General features: G+C 42.6%; 1 protein-coding gene across 3 annotated transcripts in view; it reads left to right on the top strand.

Annotated features, from left to right (window-relative positions):
* Window positions 1-2,298: 2,298 nt before the first annotated feature.
* The window catches only part of LOC115103063 (disks large-associated protein 1-like), a 117,875-nt gene continuing 97,419 nt past the window's right edge, over window positions 2,299-22,754 (top strand). For all 3 annotated transcript variants that reach the window (XM_029623668.2, XM_065005728.1, XM_065005727.1), the window contains exon 1: window positions 2,299-2,445. The gene's annotated coding sequence lies outside the window, so the exon portion shown is untranslated. The remainder of the gene's footprint in view (window positions 2,446-22,754) is intronic.

Below are 22,754 nucleotides of genomic sequence, written 5' to 3'. Positions count from 1 at the left end.
TAGTGACAGCATGATAGCTAATGAGCCACAGTTGTGGACAAGCCCAATCTGTTTTCAAAGCAGATGCCAGTCCCCATTTGATCTCCACTGAATAACCTGCCATCTCCTCTCTGCATGCACAGTCCCTATTACCTCACAGGATGGGAGAATCTCTTATTGTCTAGTGCTTTGATAGGTCAGCATGTTGAGCCGTGCGAGTGTATAGTTACAGTATGTGATGTTTCTTCATAAAAAATGTCAATGGGTGAGAGACACTGTGTACAAAACAACTCTTTTGATGACAGACTGATCAGGTGAATCCAGGTGAAAGCTAGGATCCCTTATGGATGTCACCTGTTAAATCCACTTCAATCATTGTAGATGAAGTAGAGGAGACAGGTTAAAGAAGAATTGTTAAGCTTTAAGACAATTGAGACAGGGAGTGTTATGTGTGCCATTCAGATGGTGAATGGACAAGAAAAGAGAGTGCTTTTGAACTGGTTATGGTAGTAGGTGCCAGGCAAACAGGTTTGAGTGTGTCAAGAATTGCAAACCTGCTGTTTTTTTCCGTTCAACAGTTTCCTGTGTGTATCAAGTATCCACCAACCAAAGGACATCAACCAACTTGACACGACTATGGGAAACATTTGAGTCAACATCGGCCAGCATCCCTGTGGAATTCTTTCGACACCTTGTAGAGTCCATTCCCAGAAGAATTGAGGCTGTACTGAAGGCAAAAGGGGGTGCGGCTCAATATTAAAGTGTTCTTAATGTTTTGTACACTCAGTGTATAAAACTGGTAAAGCTATAGCACACATTGGACATAAACAGTAAAGATTGTTTGTATGCTACTGTTATGGTAAGTAGTTCTCTACTATCAAAACTGCAGAATTTTAGGCAGGGGGCTGGAGGACACTGAGTTTTGTAGTCCTGAAAGTAATCCCTCAGCATTTCACTTTAACATGTAAAGCATTGCTTTCAATCATGCAATCATTGCCACATTAGTTACTAACACAGCTACACAGTGTATGAGATAATAATTAGAAAATTGGGCACACTAACTGTTGTATTTTATTTTCTAAGGGCCCCTAACACACAATACACTGCCCCTCTCTTTACACAATGCTGAGATAAAAACAAACTTACATGGATCAGTATTACTGGCAATGGATGGGAACAATCTGCTGTTGCTTTTTAGGGATTATATTGGACACAACTCTAGGAAATGCTGTATAATTAGGCTATTAATAGCCCACAGTCAATTTTCTTTGCTAGGTCTGTAATGTAGTGAACGTTATGCCATAATCCAGTCTGTCTTTTCATCGTGTGGGATTCCAGTTCCATGTTTTACAGTAGCCAGCGGGTGGGAGGGATATGCCATGTGAACTATGTAATGCCAGCATACTTCTGAGTAAAGTTAAACTAAAGTATATGAATGCCTCAGTTCTTATCAACATAAGCCATCTAAATAACTGGATGTTACAAGGTCTAGATGTATGCTTACATAAATCTGTTCGGCACAAGTATTCATATCTCTGACCATTTTTTTTAAACCATTTTTAAAATACCCCAAAAATATAATACACTGAGTGTACAAAACATTAGGAACATCTGAAGGGGTGGAGACAGGTTAGAGAAGGATTTTCAAGCCTTGATGGATTGCCTATGTGTGCCGTTCAGAGGGTGAATGGGTAAGACAACGGATTTAAGTGCCTTTGAACGGGATATGGTAATAGGTGCCAGGCACGCCAGATTGTCAAGAACTGCAACGCTGCTGGGTTTTTCATGTCAAGAACTGCAGCGCTGCTGGGTTTTTCATGCTCAACAGTTTCCCGTGTGTATCAAGAATGGTCCACCACCCAAAGGACATCCAGCCAACTTGACACAAATGTGGGAAGCAATTAAGTCAACATGGGCCAGCATCCCTGTGGGTAGCTTTCGACACCTTATAGTCCATGCCCCGACTGTTTGAGGCTGTTTTGAGGGCAAAAGGGGTTGCAACTCAATATTAGGAAGGTGTTCTTAATGTGTTGTACACTCGGTGTATATGTTTTGTTGCAAATATGGTAGAGCAATTCATTGTTGTGAAGTCAGTTCTATGTTTGGTGGCAATTGTCTATGTGCTGAAGGAAAACATTTTTATAAATAATTCATAATTATACTCTATATTCCCTACGCAATTGTCTCCATCACAACAGCTTAGCAGCCAAAAACAATTAATTGTCCCTAGTCCATCCGCCATGCCGGGTCTTAGTGGCATCTTGATTTCTGCTGTGTGGGTTTTCCTCCTCTATGCGTTGCATCAACAGTGCGAGCTGTCAGGTGCATGGAGCAGAGGCTCGTGCGGTTTGATACCTATACTGCCCACCACCAGTCGCTTCTATTATTTCTCATAAACGGTTGTTTCATTTAGGATTTATCGAATATCGTTCCACTCATGAATGTTGACTTGAGAATACTCTGAAGGTAAGCTCTCAATATTTTTCCGATATGTTGCATGTTTTCCTCCATACAAATAGCAAGTGGTTGATTTGATGAATATACTAATGGTGAGGAATGGACCACATTAGCCTACTATCTACCTTCTTTGACAACTGTTTGTTCGCCGAAAGGCATTCTTTTAAAATAGGCTACATTGTAACCAACATGATGGTTGTAACACACACTTATCGCACAATGAAATTCCATAATTCTAGCGCCGATACAGCAGCCCACATCAGTTGCACACAGCAGCGCAACATATGAAGCACGATAAAGACCGCAAATGCCAAGCCTGCTGCTCCTACACATGTCGTGAATAGTCTGTGCGCTGTTTGAGTTAAAGCTATCGATGAATGCATGCACATTTTCTGACAGTATTCTATTATTTTCTAGTCTTGGAATGCAGTGCATGCTGTGTCTATAGCTCTTGAGTCATTTAACTGTTCAATAAGTGTTTGGAAACAAGTTTTTGCTATTTGCATAGTTGAACATGAGTGTTTTGAGCAAACACACTTTCTTCCGATTAGTATATCAAATAGCCTACTAATCAGGAGACAAATTGTAGTATTTAATAGATGTATACTGTTGCTCTAAAGTATTGCTTCAAGTCATGGACAGAGATGGGCGTTATCATTCTCGCAGAGAGAAGACGAGAGAGAAGACATCAGTGTTGCAGATTTATCTATGTAACTAAGCAGGTATTGCCAGGGTTTCCCCTCCTAAATATTATTAATACCTACATCAGATGGCACTTTTTTTAGGGTCTTCATCTGACATAGAGGTCCTCGATGGCAGGAAGCTTGGCCCCAGTGATGTACTGGGCTGTACACACTGCCCTCTGTAGTGTCTTGCTGTTGGATGCCAAGTAGTTGCCATACCAAGCGGTGATGCAGCCAGTCAAGATGCTCTCAAGGGTAGAGCTGTATAACTTTTTGAGGATCTGTGGGCCCATGACAAATATTTTCAGCCTCCTGAAGGGGGACGAGGCGTTGTCGTGCTCTCTTCACGACTGCGTTTGTGTGTGTGGACCATGATAATTCCTTAGTGATGTGGACAACGAGGAACTTGAAGCTCTGGATCTGCTCCATTACAGCCCTGTCGATGTGGATGGGGGTGCTCAGCCCTCTGTTTCCTGTAGTCCACGATCATCTCCTTTGTCTTGCTGACATTGAGGGAAAGGTTGGCACCACACTGCCAGGTCTCTGACCTCCTCCCTGTAGGCTGTCTCATTGTCGTAGGTGATCCAGCCTACCACCGTTGTCATCTGCAAACTTAATTATATTGTTGGAGTTGTGCACTGCCACGCAGTCGTGGCTGAACATGGAGTACAGGAAGGGACTTAGCATGCACCCCTAAGTGGCCCCCCTTGTTGAGGGTCAGCATGGTGAATGTGTTGCCTACATTCACCACCTGGGAGTGGACCATCAGGATGTCCAGTATCCAGTTGCAAAGGGAGGTTTAAAAATGTTGCCGGAAGGGATGGCTGTCATTTTACTGACTCTTAACCAATTGTGCTATTTTGTGAGTTCTTTTAGCATTGTTTGTAACTTATTTATGTAAATAATGTTGATGTTGCTGTCTCTTATGACCGAAAAAAGCTTCTGGATATCAGACCAGATATCAGTGAGTAATCTGACCAGATATCAGATTACTCACCTCAAACTGGACAAAGATTTTTTCTTTATTGAGTTGAACGCGAAGGATAAAATGTTGATCCCAGACAAGGCCCAAATCCCTGTCATTCACATGAAGGAAATACAGGGGGCGAAGATCAGGGTACCTTGTGAGAATGTCAGTGAGTGGGTAACCTGCCTCTACCATCTGTTCTATTGGCCAACGTGCAAACACTGGAGAATAAACTGGATGAGCTCCGTTTGAGACTATCCTACCAACGGGACATTAAAAACTGTAAAAGCTTATGTTTCACGGAGTCATAGCTGAATAACGACATGGATAATATATACACTGCTCAAATAAATTAAGGGAACACTAAAAAAACACACCCTAGATCTGAATGAATGAAATATTCTTATTAAATACTTTTTTCTTTACATAGTTGAATGTGCTGACACAAAAATTATCAATGGAAATCATATTTATCAACCCATGGAGGGCCTGGATTTGGAGTCACACTCAAAATTAAAGTGGAAAACCATACTACAGGCTGATCCAACTTTGATGTAATGTCCTTAATACAAGTCAAAATGAGGCTCAGTAGTGTGTGTGGCCTCCACGTGCCTGTATGACCTCCCTACAACGCCTGGGCATGCTCCTGATGAGGTGGCGGATGGTCTCCTGAGGGATCTCCTCCCAGACCTGGACTAAAGCATCCGCCAACTCCTGGACAGTCTGTGGTGGATGGAGCGAGACATGATGTCCCAGATGTGCTCAATTGGATTCAGGTCTGGGGAACGGGCGGGCCAGTCCATAGCATCAATGCCTTCCTCTTGCAGGAACTGCTGACACACTCCAGCCACATGAGGTCTAGCATCGTCTTGCATTAGGAGGAACCCAGGGCCAACCGCACCAGCATATGTTCTCACAAGGGGTCTGAGGATCTCATCTCGGTACCTAATGTCAGTCAGGCTACCTCTGGCGAGCACATGGAGGGCTGTGAGGCCCCCCAAAGAAATGCCACCCCTCACCATGACTGACCCACCGCCAAACCGGTCATGCTGGAGGATGTTGCAAGCAGCAGAACGTTCTCCACGGCGTCTCCAGACTGTCACGTCTGTTACATGTGCTCAGTGTGAACCTGCTTTCATTTGTGAAGAGCACAGGGCGCCAGTGGCGAATTTGCCAATCTTCGTGTTCTCTGGCAAATGAAAAACGCCCTGCACGGTGTTGGGCTGTAAGCACAACCCCCACCTGTGGACATCGGGCCCTCATACCACCCCCATGGAGTCTGTTTCTGACCGTTTGAGCAGACACATGCACATTTGTGGCCTGCTGGAGGTCATTTTTCAGGGCTCTGGCAGTGCTCCTCCTGCTCCTCCTTGCACAAATGTGGAGGTAGCGGTCCTGCTGCTGGGTTGTTGCCCTCCTACGGCCTCCACCACGTCTCCTGATGTACTGGCCTGTCTCCTGGCAGCGCCTCCATGCTCTGGACACTACGCTGACAGACACAGCAAACCTTCTTGCCACAGCTCTCATTGATGTGCCATCCTGGATGAGCGGCACTACCTGAGCCACTTGTGTGGGTTGTAAACTCAGTCTCATGCTACCACTAGAGTGAAAGCCCCGCCAGCATTCAAAAGTGACCAAAACATCAGCCTTGAAGCATAGAAACTGAGAAGTGGTCTGTGGTCCCACCTGAAGAACCACTCCTTTATTGGTGGTGTTTTGCTAATTGCCTATAATTTCCACCTGTTGTCTATTCCATTTGCACAACAGCATGTGAAATTTATTGTCAATCAGTGTTGCTTCCTAAGTGGACAGTTTGATTTCACAGAAGTGTGATTGACTTGGAGTTACATTGTGTTGTTTTAAGTGTTCCCTTTTATTTTTTTGAGCAGTGTAGTTGGCTGGGTTTTCCCTTGCATCGGCAGAACAGAACAGCTACATCCGGTAAGACGATGGGGTGGGGGTGTGTCTATTTGTCAATAAGAGCTCATATTTAAGGTAGTCTCGTGGTATTGCTCACCTGAGGTAGAATACCTCATGATAAGCTGTAGATCACACTATCTACCAAGAGTTTTCATCTATATTTTTTGTAGCCGTCTATTTACCACCACAAACCGATGCTGGCACTAAGACTGCATTCAACGAGCTGTATAAGGCTATAAACAAACAAGAAAATGCTCACTAAGCTGAGGATCCTTGGACTAAACACCTCCCTCTGCATCTGGATCCTGGACTTTGACGGGCCACCCCCAGGTGGTAAGGGTAGGCAACAACATATCTGCCACGCTGATCCTCAACACGGGGGCTCCTTAGGGTGCATGCTTAGTCCCCTCCTGTTCTCCCTGTTCACCCACGACTGCGTGGCCAAGCATGACACACACCATCTTTAAGTTGACTACACAACAGTGGCAGGCCTGATCACCGACAACGATGAGACAGTCTATAGTGGGCAGGTTGAAGACATGGCATTGTGTTGCCAGGACAACAACCTCTCCCTCAGCATGAGCAAGACAATGGAGATTATTGTGGACTACAGAAAAAGGATGGCCAAACACTTCCCCATTCATATTGACGGGGCTATAGTGGAGCAGGTCGAGAGTTAAGGTCCTTGGTGTCCACATCACCAACAAACTATCATGGTCCAAACACAGCAAGAAATTTGTGAAGAGGGCACAACAATGCCTTTTCCCCCTCAAAAGACTGAAAAGATTTGGCATTGGTCCCCAGATCCTCAAAGTTCTACAGCTGCTCCATTGAGAGCATCACCGCCTGGTATGCCAACTGCTCGGCATCCGACCATAAGGTGCTACAGAGTTTAGTGCGTACAGCCCAGTACATCACTGGGGCCAAGCTTCCTGCCATCTAGGACCTATATACAAGGCGTCATAGTCTCCAGTCACCCAAGTCAGACGTTTCTCTGTGCTACCGCGCAGTACCGGAGCGCCAAGTCTAGGTCCAAAAGGCTCGTATATTTCTGTTCAAAATGTTGTATCAATACTTCCCATATGTGCCTAATTAGTTTATTAATACATTTTCATGTTCAAAATTGTGCTCTCCTCAAACAATAGCATAGTAATATTTTACTGTAATAGCTACTGTAAATTGGACGGTGGAGTTAGATTAACAATAATTTAAGCTTTCTGCCAATATTAGATATGTCTATGTCCTGGGAAATGTTCTTGTTACTTAAGTAACAAGAACGTTTCCCAGGACACAATAGCAGTACCCACCGCACTCCAGCAGTTATATTTCACTGGTCATCCCCAAAGCAAACTCCTTCTTTGGCTGCCTTTCCTTCCAATTCTCTGCTGCCAATGACTGGAAAGAATTGCAACAAACAAAAAAATCACTGAATCACTGAACCCTCCCTCAGTAGCTTTAACCTCTCTGGGATATATGGGACGGTAGCGTCCCACGTAGCCAACATCCAGTGAAAATGCAGAGCGCCAAATTCAAATAAATTACTATAAAAATTCAACTTTGAAGCTGCACTTGTTGTGAATCCAACCAACGTGTCAGATTTCAAAAATGCTTTAACGCAAACGATGCTATTATCTGAGGATGGCACCCCAGTAAACAAAGAAGCATATTTCAACCCTGCAGGCGTGACACAAAATGCAGAAATAAAAATATAATTCATGCCTTACCTTTGACGAGCTTCTTCTGTTGGCACTCCAATATGTCCCATAAACATCACAAATGGTCCTTTTGTTCGATTAATTCCGTCGATATATATCTAACATGTCAATTTATTTGGCGTGTTTGATCCAGAAAAACACAGGTTCAACTTGCGCAACATGACTACAGAATATCTCAAATGTTACCTGTAAGCATTGTCTAAACATTTCAAACTACTTTTGTACTACAACTTTAGGTATTTTTTTACGTAAATAATAGATCAAATTGAAGACGGAATCTGTGTTCAATACCGGAGGAAAACAAAGTGGAGCGTGCTTTCAGGTCACGCGCCTCTAACAAAGAGTACACTTCCCCCCCCGTGCCTCATTCTGAACAGTGTTACTTCTTAATTTCTCAAAGGAAAAACCAATTTATAAAGACTGTTGATATCCAGTGGAAGCGATCGGAACTGCAGGAAAGTCGATTAGAAATCTGGATTCCCAATGAAACCTCATTGAAAAGAGTGACCTCAAAAAAATATTTAAAAAATTCAAAAATTAATCTGAACGGTTTGTCCTCGGGGTTTCGCCTGCCAAATAAGTTCTGTTATACTCACAGACATGATTCAAACAGTTTTAGAAACTTCAGTGTTTTCTATCCAAATCTACTAATAATAGCTTCTGGGTCTGAGTAGCAGGCCGTTTACTTTGGACATGCTTTTCATCCGGGCGTGAAAATATTGCCCCCTGTCCCAAAGAATTTAAGCACCAGCTTACCGATCATTGCACCCGTACACAGCCCATCTGTAAATAGCCCACCCAACTAACTCATCCCCATATTGTTATTTTTTTGCTCCTTTGCATCCTAGTATCTCTACTTGCACATCTATCACGCCAGTGTTTAATTGCTAAATTGTAATTATATTGCCATTATGGCCTATTTATTGCCTTTACCTCCCTAATCTTACTACATTTGCACAAACTGTATATATATTTTTCTATTGTTATTGACTGTTTGTTTATCCCATGTGTAACTCTGTGTCGCACTGCTTTGCTTTATCTTGGCCAGGTCGCAGTAGTAAATGAGAAGTTGTTCTCAACTGGCCTACCTGTTAATTAAAAAATAAAATAAAAAACATTGGCTACGGAGAGGCATTGATCATACCAGGCAGGTGTTCAGTCCCAGGGCCCTGAGCTTAATGACCAGCTTGGAAGGGACTATGGTGTTGAAAGCTGAGCTGTAGTCATTTAATAGCATTCTCATATAGGTGTTCATTTAGTCAAGATGTGATTGGGCAGTATGCAGTGCTGTGGCAATTGTCTGTTTGTAAGTCGCTCTGGATAAGAGCGTCTGCTAAATGACTTAAATGTAATGTAAATGTCTGTGGATCTGTTGAGGTGCAATGCATTTTGAAGTGGATCCAGGCTGTCAGGTAACCAGGGTGTCAGGTAAGGTGGAGCTGATTTGGTCCTTGACCAGCTTCTCTAAGCACTCACTTCTGTCATCATGAAGTGCCACAGGGCGATGGCTGTTTAGGCAAGTTTCCTTTGTTTGGTTGGGTACAGGGACAATGGGCAACTTGAAACATGTGGAGATTACACAATGAGATGGGGAGAGGTTGAATATGTTAATAAATACTCCAGCCATACCATCTGGGCCGGCTGCTTTGAAAGTATTCTCAGACTTAAGTCTTACTCACTTTGTCCACAGAGAAAGAGAGCACCCTGCAGCGGGGATTCTCATAGGAGGATCAATGTTTTCCTTGGAGCAAGCGTAAAAAGGTTTTTAGCTCATCTGGGACTGCGGCATTGGTGTTCGCCACGTAGCTGGTTTTCCCTTTATACAGTAGTCCTTACAACATGTCTTGCATGATTGAATTGCGATTCCATTTTGTCACTGTACTGTGTTTTTGTATCTGATTGATTTTGTTGCCATTTACCCACGGTTTTTGGTTGGGATATGATACAGTTGAAGTCGGAAGTTTACATACATTTAGGTTGAAGTCATTAAAACTTGTTTATCAACCACTCCTCAAATTTCTTGTTAACAAACTATAGTTTTGGCAAGTCAGTTAGGACAACTACTTTGCATGACACAAGTAATTTTTCCAACAATTGTTTCCAGACAGATTATTTCACTTATAATTCACTGTATCACAATTCCAGTGGGTCAGAAGTTTACATACACTAAGTTTACTGTGCCTTTAAACAGCTTGGAAAATTCCAGAAAATTATGTCATTAGAAGCTTCAGACAGGCTAATTGACATTTGAGTCAATTGGAGGTGTACCTGTGGATGTACTTCAAGGCCTACCTTCAAACTCAGTGTGTCTGCTTGACATCATGAGAAAATCAAAAGAAATCAGCCGAGACCTCAGAAAAAAAATTGTAGACCTCCGCAAGTCTGGTTCATCCTTGGAAGCAATTTCCAAATGCCTGAAGATACTCAACTGTTATTCTGACAGCTGAAATAAGTCACTCTCTACTATTACTCAGACATTTCAAATTCTTAGGATCACCACTTTCTTCTAACTGACCTAAGGGAATTGTTACTAGGATTAAATGTCAGTAATTGTGAAACTGAGATTAAATGTATTTGGCTGAGGTGGATGTAAATGTCCGATTTCTACTGTATGTACAATAAACTCAGAAAAAAAGAAATGTCCTCTCACTGTCAACTGCGTTTATTTTCAAACTTAACATCTGTAAATATTCGTATGATCATTAACAAGATTCAACAACTGAGACATAAACTGAACAAGTTCCACTGACATGTGACTAACAGAAATGGAAGAATGTGTCACTGAACAAAGGGAGGTCCAAATCAAAAACAACTGTCAGTATCTGGTGTTGCCACCAGCTGCATTAAGTACTGAAGTGCATCTCCTCCTCATGGACTGCACCAGATTTGCCAGTTCTTGCTGTGAGACGTTACCCCACTCTTCCACCAAGGCACCTGCAAGTTCCCGGACATTTTTGGGGGGAATGGCCCTAGCCCTCACCCACCGATCCAACAGGTCCCAGACATGCCCATTGGGATTGAGATGCGGGCTCTTCACTGGCCATGGCAGAACACTGACATTCCTGTCTTCCAGGAAATCACGCACAGAATGAGCAGTATGGCTGGTGGCACTGTCATGCTGGAGGGTCATGGCAGGATGAGCCTGCAGGGAGAGTAACACATGAGGGAGGAGGATGTCTTCCCTGTAACGCACAGCCTTGAGATTGCCTGCAATGTCAACAAGCTCAGTCCGATGATGCTGTGACACAACGCCCCAGACCATGATGGACCCTCCACCTCCAAATCGATCCCGCTACAGAGTACATGCCTTGGTGTAACGCTCATTCCTTTGATGATAAAAGCAAATCTGACTGTCACCCCTAGTGAGACAAAACCGCGACTCGTCAGTATAGAGCACTTTTTGCCATTCCTGTCTGGTCCAGTGATGGTGGGTTTGTGCCCATAGGCGACGTTGCCAGTGATATCTGGTAAGGACCTGCCTTACAACAGGCCTACAAGCCCTCAGTCCAGCCTATTGTGGACAGTCTGAGCACCGATGGAGGGATTGTGCATTCCTGGTGTAACTCGGGCAGTTGTTGTTGCCATCCTGTACCTGTCCCGCGGGTGTGATTTTCGGATGTACTGATTCTGTGCCGGTGTTGTTACACGTGGTCTGCCACTACGAGGACGATCAGCTGTCTGTCCTGGCTCCCTGTAGCTCTGTCTTATGCGTCTCACTGTACGGACAATGCAATTTATTGCCCTGGCCACATCTGCAGTCCTCATGCCTCCTTGCAGCATGCCTAAGGCACGTTCACGCAGATGAGTAGGTACACTGGGCATCTTGATTTTGGTGTTTTTCAGAGTCAGTTGAAAGGCCTCTTTAGTGTCCTACGTTTACATAACTGTGACCTTAATTGCATACTGTCTAAGCTGTTACAGTTAGTGTCTTAATGACTGTTCCACAGGTGCATGTTCATTGAACAAACATGGGATACAGTGTTTAAACCCTTTACAATGAAGATCTGAAGTTATTTAGACTTTTACAAATTATATTTCAACGACCGTGTCCTGAAAAAGGGACGTTTCTATTTTTGCTGAGTTTGTGGGATATGCATCGTATGATATGTACCATGTTTGAGAGACCCAGTGGGATTGCAAAAGTATTGTTCTGTGGAAAGACCATTACAAAAGGCATTACATTTGATTAAAGGTCAAAATTGGTCCAGAGACAGAGCAGGGAGTAATTGAGTAAAGAGTTGATAAAATAAAAATAAATCTCAATGTAATATACAGGACATTTTGACTTAACTGTCATCTGTCAGGCTCTGCCGTTTTCTAAGAAAGACCTCTGCTCTCCAAGAACGTATTGGGCTAGGCTACTATCATCCTCGGCCACTTTTTACATTTCACTGGATTAGTATTCCTTTTTAAAGCTGCAATATAACCTTTTGGGGCAACCGACCAAATTCACCATAGAAATGTGAGTTATAGATCAGTCTCATTGAAAGCAAGTCTAAAAAGCAGTAGATACGTTCTAATGCTTTTTCTATGCTTTCTGTTCTTATGTTTTGTTTTTGCATATTTTACTTTCATTTTTTGACACCATCTTAAAACAGCTGGTGATTGAAAATATATTTCACAATGGTTTAGATGGTACAATATTTCTCTACACTTGTTTTGTCACAATCTGAAATTACTACTTTAATTACTTCTTATTTGTCAGCAAGAGTCCTAAACACCGGAGGAATCAACTTAGAAAGATTTGGTTGTCAACTTCATTGTGCCACACACTACGAGGGAGGATAGATATTGCATTTCAATTGAGTTAGGCCCAATAATATACTGTTTGTAGATAATGTGTCAGTGTCTTCACATCACAGGCTGCACTATCACAGTATCACAAAGTGGAACTGATTGTCAAGCACCAAGTATCCTCTGCATCACAGTCCCCCTCTCACTGTGTGTTAGAACTATATCAGGATTACATAGACTGCCATTCAAAAGTTTGGGGTCACTTACAAATGTTTTGTTTTTGAAAGAAAAACAAAAATGTGTCCATTAAAATAACATCAACGTATCCAAAATACAGTGTAGACGTTGTAAATGACTATTGTAACTGGAAACAGCAGATTTTATTTTTTTATGGATTATCTACATAGGTGTACAGAGGCCTATTATCAGCAACCATCACTCCTGTGTTCCAATGGCACGTTGTGTTAGCTAATCTAAGTTGATCATTTTAAAAGCCTACTTGATCATTAGAAAACCCTTTTGCAATTATGTTATCACAGCTGAAAACTGTTGTTCTGATTAAAGAAGCAATTACAACTGGCCTTCTTTAGACTAGTGGAGTATCTGGAACATCAGCATTTGTGGGTTCGATTACAGCCTCAAAATGGCCAGAAACAAAGACATTTCTTCTGAAACTCGTCAGTCTATTCTTGTTCTGAGAAATGAAGAGAAATTGCCAAGAAACTGAAGATCTCGTTCAACGCTGTGTATTACTACCTTCACAGAATAGCGCAAACTGGCTCTAACCAGAATATAAAGAGGAGTGGGAGGCCCCGGTGCACAACTGAGCAAGAGGACATGTACATTAGAGTATCTAGCTTGAGAAACAGACGCCTCACAAGTCCTCAACTGGCAGCGTCATAAAATAGTTTCATAGAAAGTATGTTCCTCTGTCCAGTGTCTTATTTTTGCCCATCATAATCTTTTCTTTTTATTGGTCAGTCTGAGATATGGCTTTGTCTTTGCAACTCTGCCTAAAAGGCCAGCAGCCCGAAGTCGCCTCTTCACTGTTGACGTTGAGACTGGTGTTTTGTGTGTACTATTTAATGAAGCTGCCAGTTGAGGACTTGTTAGGCATCTGTTTCTCAAACTAGACACTAATGTACATGTCCTCTTTCTCAGTTGTGCACCGGGGCCTCCCACTCGTTCTATTCTGGTTAGAGCCAGTTTGCGCAATTCTGAACGGAGTGAGGTAGTCACCAGCAATGCTTTTCAATTAACAGGTATGACTTGTTAAAAGTTCATTAAGGTGTTTGAGCCAATCAGTTGTGCTGTGACAAGGTAGGGGTGGTATACAGAAGATAGCCCTATTTGGTAAAATACCAAGTCCATATTATGGGATGAACAGCTCAAATAAGCAAATGGAAACGACAGTCCATCAATACTTAAGATTTGAAGGTCAATCAATCTGGAAAATTTCAAGAACTTTGAATGTTTCTTCAAGTATTGTCGCATGAACCATCAAGCGCTATGATGAACTGGCTCTCAGGAGGACCGGCACAGGAAATGAGGACCCAGAGTTAGCTCTACTGCAGAGGATCAGTTCATTAGAGTTAACTGCATCTCAGATTGCAGCCCAAATAAACACTTCAGAGTTCAAGTAACAGACACATCTCAACATCAACTGTTCAGAGGAGAATGCGTGAATCAGGCCTTTGTTGCCGAATTGCTGCAAAGAAACAACTACTAAAGGGCACCAATAATAAGAGACTTGCTTGGGCCAGAAACACGAGCAGTAGACATTAGACTGGTGAAATCTGTCCTTTGAGTCCAAATTTGAGATGATTGGTTCCAGCCGACGTGTCTTTGTGAGACGCAGAGTAGGTGAACGGATGATCTCTGCATGTGTGGGTCCCACCGTGAAGCATGGAGGTGTGATGGTGTGGCAGTGCTTTGTTGGTGATACTGTCAGTGATTTATTTAGAATTCAAAAGCACGCTTAACCAGCATGGTTACCGCAGCATTCTGCAGCAATTCGCCATCCCATCGGGTTTGCGCTTAGTGGGATATCATTTGTTTTTCAACAATGACCCAAAACACACGTCTAGGCTGTGTAAGAACTATTTTACCAAGGAGAGTGATCAGATGACCTGGCCTCCACAATCACCTGACCTCAACCCAATTGAGATGGTTTGGGATGAGTTGGACCGCAGAGTGAAGGAAAAGCAACCAACAAGTGCTCAGCATATGTGGGAACTCCTTTAAGACTGTTGGAAAAGCATTCCAGCTGAAGCTGAATGTGAGGATGCCAAGAGTGTGCAAAACTGTCATCACGGCAAAGGGTGGCTACTTTGAAGAATCTCAAATAACATTTTGATGTATTTAACACTTTTCTCGTTACTACATGATTCCATATGTGTTATTTCATAGTTTTGATGTCTTCACTATTATTCTACAATGTACAAAATAGTAAAAATAAAGAAAAACCATGAGTGTGTCCAAACTTTTGACTGGTACTCCATGCATGTATGTGATCGTTATGTATTCAGACCCCCCCAGCCTTATTCTAAATTGGATTAAATAAAACAAATCCTCATCTATACACAATACCCCATAATGACAAAGGGAAAACAGTTTTTTTGTTGCAAATATATTAAAATTAAAAACATCTCGTTTACAGCACCAGTGGTGGAAAAAGTACCCAATTGGCATACTTGAGTAAAAGTAAAGATACCTTTTTATAGAAAATGTGAAAGTCACCCAGTAAAATACTACGAGTAAAATTCTAAAAGTATTAAGTATTTTAAATATACTTAAGTATTAAAAGTAAATGTAATTGTTAAAATATAGTATCAACATTTAAATATAGTATCAATTAAAATATAGTATCAAAATTAAAGTATAGTATAAATAGTTTCCCATTCCTTATATAAAGCAAACCAGACGGCAAGACTTTCTTGTTTATTTTATGGATAGCCAAGGGGAACACTCCAACACGCAGACATCATTTACAAACAATGCATTTGTGTTTAGTGAGTCCACCAGATCAGAGGCAGTAGCGATGACCAGGGATGTTCTCTTGATAAGTGTGTGAATTGAACCATTTTCCAGTCCTACTAAGCATTCAAAATGTAACAATGTACTTTTGGGTGTCAGGGAAAATTCATGGAGTAAAAAGTTAATTATTTTGTTTTGGAATGTAGTGGAGTAAAAGTAGTCAAATATACCTAGGAAAGTACAGATACTACCTAAGTAGTACTTTAAAGTATTTTTACTGAAGTACTTTAAACACTGCACCCCTACTTCCCGCAGCTATGTGCAGTGGGCTAGATGGCAAGTGGGTCCTGAGGAGTAGAGAGGAGAGAGGCAGGTCCAACTGTGGAGGAGGGTGCATAATCAGATTTATTAGAGCCCAGCTAGTCCACTGTGTCAAGTGAACTGACATTGTGCCAGTTCATCTCTGAACAGCATCGGCTCCATACAGCCAGAAATAGACGCCAGCCAAGGATTTTCTCTTAGAACTGTAGCTAGCTCTGTCTCTACCACTATAGAATAGATGGGATTCTATTATATAGGGCTGGAGCAGAAACTGTTTTTCAGACTGTCTAGTCGAAAGCAGGAGATAGATCAGTGTAGTGTTAATCATGTTGTAATTTATCAAGATGATACATTTCCTCTGATTTAAAGCTGTTCCAAAGGCTGAGGTTCAATTTGAGATAGATGTGAAAGCTGATAGGAGGCTGGGTACCCTGTAGAAGACTCTGATAGACCTTTGTAACTGACCGACACTATCTGTGGTCTTGCAGAACACTTTCTGTATGGATCTAAAGGAGAAACACTCCTGGATCACGTACTGCTATACACGCTCAGTTTATTGTTACAATCATTGACTGGTAGAGTCAATAGTGGTTTATTTCCTCATAATAGTTAGCTTTGGGTTATCTGTCAACCCAGCAATTACCTATTCCTCTCAAACCTCCTCCACTAGTCCCCCGAGAGTCCTTCCAATGGCTTAACCTCTGAACTGCTGAACCACTAGGGAACATCACACTACATTAGGTCAGGTGTAGGCACAATCTCAGGACAGTTTGAACCTTTTCACACTACTAATACAAGCCAAGACAGAGCAAGCTGTACTGTGCTGTCACCCATCCACCATAGTTGCTGGAACCCTGCTGGAAAGGAACATGTGAAAGATAGCCAAGCAAGCACTTGATGTTTTAGGTCTGCACTAAAAGGGTGTGACAATTGTATTTTATTGACTGCCTGCAAAATTGTGTTTACCTGTCCCATATTTGACCTTTAGGTGCAGGGCATCTCTATAAATGGGAAATGGTTGAATACAAGAAGAACCATCTTTGCCATAATATTTTACTCCTTAATAAAGTATAACAAAACGGCACACACATAATGTAAGTCAAACTCGGCAAAACAAAAGAAATAACCCTTTTTCAGGACCCTGTCTTTCAAAGAAAATTCGTAAAAATCCCAAACTTCACAGATCTACATTGTGAACGTTTTAACACTGTTTCCCATTCTTGTTCAATGAACCATAAACAATTAATGAACATGCACTTGTGGAATGGTCATTAAGACACTAACAACTTACAGACGGTAGGCAATTAAGGTCAAAGTTATGTAACGTAGGACACTAAAGAGGCCTTTCTACGGACTCTGAAAAATATGAAAGATTCCCAGGGTCCCTGCTCATCTGCGTAAATTTCCCTTCGGCATGCTGCAAGGAGGCATGAGAACTGTAGATGTGGCCAGGGCAATAAATTGCAATGTCCGTACTGTGAGACGCATTAGACCGCGCTATAGGGAGCCAGGACAGCTGATCGTCCTCGCAGTGGCAGACCACGTGTAACACTTGCACAGGATCGGTACAGCCGAACATCACACCTGCGGGAAAGGATGGCAACAACAACTGCCCGAGTTACACCAGGAGTGCACAATCCCGCCATCAGAGCTCAGACTGTCCGCAATAGGCTGAGAAAGGCTGGACTGAGGGCTTGTAGGCCTGTTGTAAGGCAGGTCCTCACCAGACATCACCAGCAACAACGTCGCCTATGGGCACAAACCCACCAGCACTGCACCAGACAGGACTGGCAAAAAGTGCTCTTCACTGACGAGTTGTAGTTTTGTCTCACCAGGGGTGATGGTCGGATTTGTGTTTATCGTCGAAGAAATGATCGTTACACCGTGGCCTGTACTCTGTAGCGGGATCGATTTGGAGGTGGAGGGTCCATCATGGTCTGGGGCGATGTGTCACAGCATCATCGGACTGAGCTTGTTGTTGCAGGCAATCTCAACGCTGTGCATTACAAGGAAGACATGGCAATGTCACCAGCCATACTGCTCGTTCTGTGCGTGATTTCCTGCAAGACAGGAATATCAGTGTTCTGCCATAGCCAGCGAAGAGCATCTCAATCCCATTGAAGCACGTCTGGGGCCTGTTGGATCCGAGGGTGAGGGCTAGGGCATTCACCACAAATGTCCGGGAACTTGCAGGTGCCTTGGTGGAAGAGTGGGTAACATCTCACAGCAAGAACTGGCAAATATGGTGAGGAGATGCACTGCAGTAGTTAAAGCAGCTGGTGGCCACACCAGATACTGACTGATTGACTTTGATTTGGACTTTTTTCAGGGACACATTATTCCATTTCTATTAGTCACATGTCTGTGAAACTTGTTCAGTTTGTGTCCGTTGTTGAATCTTATGTTCTTACAAATATTTACACATGTTAAGTTTGCTGAAAATAAACGCAGTTGACAGTGAGAGGACGTTTCTTTTTTTGCTGAATTTAATATGAAATGTGTATGTGCAAAGTTTTTCAATATCATTCATTTTACATGATTTCTTCCTGCCTGCGTTGGGCTATTAAAATATTTGATATGCTGGCTTATTCACCTGCTGAGGCATTCACTCTATGCTGCTGAACCTTTGACACTTTCATTTAGGATTAAGTTTTAATCAATGCTGGACATGGTCTGGTTGGTATAACAAAAAAAAGACTAAGACGTGATGTTTTCAAATGTACGGAATGGCAGTGTCCAAAAAACCTAAAAGTAATTTTCATCAAACTGTTGAGATGTACAGTATTTGCTTCAGGATTAAGAAAATGTGTAAATGCATTCAGAATGTCTTACAACAGACCTGCGTAATCCCCAGCCATTTTGAATGTTGAGTGTGAGATTGGTTTATGCATTCAAGGGTCTATCTGGAAATGCACATTTGTTTCTACACATTGCACGGTTGTTGCCTGTTGAAACCATTTGTGTTGCAGGGTATGACCATTGCGTTGATTGCAGAAGGTCCAGGGAATCAGGGAAATGTAATGGTATGTGGTGTAGCAAGCATTGCATGGGGATTCCAGCATTTCCACCCCATATAGCAGGTCTTTCTTAAACTATGGGTCGTTGCCCAAATTGGTCGTGAGTTAAGAGAATGCATACCGTTGGAATCGGAAGTTTACAAACTCTCAGGTTGTAGTCATTAAAACTCATTTTCAACCACTCCACAAATTTCTTGTTAAGAAACTATAGTTTTGTCAAGTTGGTTAGGACATCTACTTTGTGCTGGACACATTTTTCCACCAGTTGTTTACAGACAGATTATTTCACTGTATCACAATTCCAGTGGGTCAGAAGTTTACATACACTAAGTTGACTGTGGCTTTAAACAGCTTGGAAAATTCCAGAAAAATATGTTATTGTTTTAGAAACATCTGATAAATTATGTCAATTAGCCTGAGTCAATTGGAGGTGTACCTGTGGATGTATTTCAAGGCCTACCTTCAGACTCAGTGTGTCTGCTTGACATCATGGGAAAATCAAAAGAAATCAGCCAAGACCTCAGAAAAACAATTATAGACCTCCACAAGTCTGGTTCATCCTTGGGAGCAATTTCCAAATGCCTGAAGGTACCACGTTCATATGTACAAATAGTGCGCAAGTATAAACATAGGACCACGCAGCCGTCATACTGCTCAGGAAGATGATGCATTCTGTCTCCTAGAGATGAACGTACTTTGGTGCGAAAAGTACAAATCAGTCCCAGATCAACAGCAAAGAATGTTGAGAAGATGCTGGAGGAAACAGATACAAAAGTATCTATGTACACAGTAATACGAGTCCTATATCAACATAACCTGAAAGGCCACTCAGCAAGGAAGAAGCCACTGCTCCGAAACCGCCATAAAAAAGCCAGACTACCGTTTGCAACTGCACATGGACAAAGATCGTACTTTTTGGAGAAATGTCCTCTGGTCTGATGAAACAAATAGAACTGTTTGGCTATAATGACCATCGTTATGTTTGGAGGAAAAAGGGGAAGGCTTGCAAGCCGAAGAACACCACCCCACAGTGAAGCACGGGGGTGGCAGCAAATTGTTGTAGGGGTGCTTTGCTGCAGGAGGGACTGGGGTACGTCACAAAATAGATGGCATCATAAGGAGGAAAATTATGTGGATATTGAAGTAACATTTCAAGACATCAGTCAGGAAGTTAAAACTTGGTCGCAAATGGGTCTTCCAAATGGACAATGACCCCAAGCATCCTTCCAAAGTTGTGGCAAATTGGCTTAAGGACAACAAATTCAAGGTATTGGAGTGGCCATCAAAGCCCTGACCTGAATCCTATAGACAATTTGTGGGCAGAACTGAAAAAGCGTGTTTGAGCAAGGAGGTCTACAAACCTGAAACTGAATTTAAAAGTATTTGGCTAAGGTGTATGACTTCTAGTGTATATAATCACACTATTTCAGGGGTCGGCAAAAAGTTTGTTTTAGTTCCAAAGTATTCCCACAAACAACAAGATTGTCGTGTCTAGGGTTGCAAAATTCCAGGAACTTTCAATACATTCCCTGGTTTTGCAACCCTAATCGTGTCTCAATGTAATCAAGGTTTGTTATTTTCAAATACAATATAAATAGTGGCTTGCAAAAATGTTCACTCCCCTTGGCATTTGTCCCATTTTGTTGCCTTACAACCTGGAATTAAAAGGGATTTTGGGGGGGTTTGTATCATTTGATTTACACAACATGCCTACCACTTTGAAAATGCAACATATTTGTCTTATAGAAATAAGACAACAGAACTTGAGCATGCATAACTATTCACCCCCCCCCCCAAAAAAAAAAAGCAGCTCCAAGTCTCTTGGGGTATGTCTCTGTAAGCTTGGCACATCTAGCCACTGGGATTTTTGCCCATTCTTCAAGGCAAAACTGCTCCAGCTCCTTCAAGTTGGATGGGTTCCGCTGGTGTACAGCAATCTTTAAGTCATACCACAGATTCTCAATTGAATTGAGGTCTGGGCTTTGACTAGGCCATTCCAAGACATTTAAATGTTTCCCCTTAAACAACTCAAGTGTTGCTTTAGCAGTGTGCATAGGGTCAGAATTTGCTTGTATTTAGCAACATCCATCATTCCTTCAATTCTGACCAGTTTCCCAGTCCCTGCCGATGGAAAAATATCCCCACAGCATGATGCTGCCACCACCATGCTTCACTGTGGGGATAGGGTTCTCAGGGTGATGAGAGGTGTTGGGTTTGCGCCAGACTTAGCATTTTTCCTTGATAGCCAAAAAGCTAAATTTGAGTCTCAACTGACCAGAATACCTTCTTCCATATGTTTGGGGAGTTTCCCATGTGCCTTTTGGTCAACACCAAATGTGTTTGCTTATTATTTTCTTTAAGCAATGGCTTTTTATCTGGCCACTCTTCCGTAAAGCCCAGCTCTGTGGAGTGTACGGCTTAAAGTAGTCCTATGGACAGATACTCCAATCTCCACTGGGGAGCTTTGCAGCTCCTGCAGGGTTATCTTTGCTCTCTTTGTTGCCTCTCTGATTAATGCCCTCCTTGCCCGGTCTGTGAATTTTGGTGGGCGTCCCTCTCTTGACAGGTTTGTTGTGGTGTTATTGTCTTTCATATTTTTATAATTGATTTGACCTTAAAATGTAAATTATACAGTATAAAAGTCTCTATACAGTGTGTACAAATAAGGGAGGTAAGGCAATAAATAGTCCATGGTGGCGAAGTAATTACAATATAGCAATTAAACACTGGAATGGTAGATGTGCAGAAGATGAATGTGCAAGTAGAAATACTGGGGTGCAAAGGAGCTAGATAGATACAGTATGGGGATGAGGTAGTTGGATGGGCTATTTACAGATGGGCTAAGTACAGGTGCAGTGATCTGTGAGCTGCTCTGACAGCTGATGCTTAAAGCTAGTGGGGGAGATATGGGTCTCCAGTTTCAGTGATTTTTGCAATTAGTTCCAGTCATTGGCAGCAGAGAACTGGAAGGAAAGGAGGAATTGGCTTTGGGTGACCAGTGAGATACCAGCTTGAGCGCGTGCTACGGGTGGGTGCTGCTATGGTGAGCTGAGATAAGGCAGGGCTTTACCTAGCAGAGACTTGTAGATGACCTGGAGCCTGTGGGTTTGGCGACGAGTATGAAGCGAGGACCAGCCAACGAGAGCATTCAGGTCATAGTGGTGGGTAGTATATGTGGCTTTGGTGACAAAGCCGGTGTCACTGTGATAGACTGCATCCAATTTGTTGAGTAGAGTGTTAGAGGCTATTTTGTAAATGACATCGCCGAAGTCGAGGATCGGTAGGATGGTCAGTTTTACAAGGGTAAGTTTGGCAGCCTGAGTGAAGAATGCTTTGTTGCGAAATAGGAAGCCGATTCTAGATTTAATTCTGGATTGGAGATGCTTAATGTGAGTCTGGAAGGAGAGATTACAGTCTAACTAGACAGCTATGTATTTGTAGTTGTCAAACTGTCCAGAGTAGTGATGCTGGACGGGCAGGCAGGTGCGGAGAGCGATCGGTTGAAGAGCATGCATTTAGTTTTACCTGCATTTAAGAGCAGTTGGAGGCCACAGAAAGAGAGTTGTATGGCATTGAAACTTGTCTGGAGGTTAGTTAACAGTGTCCAACGAAGGGCCAGAAGTATACAGAATGGTGTAGTCTGCGTAGAGGTGGATCAGAGAATCACCAGCAGCAAGAGCGGCATCATTGATGTATACAGAGAAGAGTCGGCCCGAGAATTGAACCCTGTGGCACCCCCATAGTCAGAGGTCCGGACAACAGGCCCTCCGATTTGACACACTGAACTCTATCAGAGAAGAGGTTGGTGAACCAGGCAAGGCAATAATTTGAGAAACCAAGGCTGTTGAGTTTTCCGATAAGAATGTGGTGATTTGACAGAGTCGAAAGCCTTGGCCAGGTCGATGAATATGGCTGCACAGTATTGTCTCTTATCGATGGCGGTTGATATCGTTTAGGACCTTGAGCGTGGCTGAGGTGCACCCAT

The sequence above is a fragment of the Oncorhynchus nerka genome, linkage group LG20 (assembly GCF_034236695.1).
Source record: "Oncorhynchus nerka isolate Pitt River linkage group LG20, Oner_Uvic_2.0, whole genome shotgun sequence".
Classification (NCBI taxonomy): Eukaryota; Metazoa; Chordata; class Actinopteri; order Salmoniformes; family Salmonidae; genus Oncorhynchus; species Oncorhynchus nerka.
The sequence above is the reverse complement of the archived record's forward strand: the minus strand, read 5'-3'. Positions and strand labels throughout refer to the sequence as shown.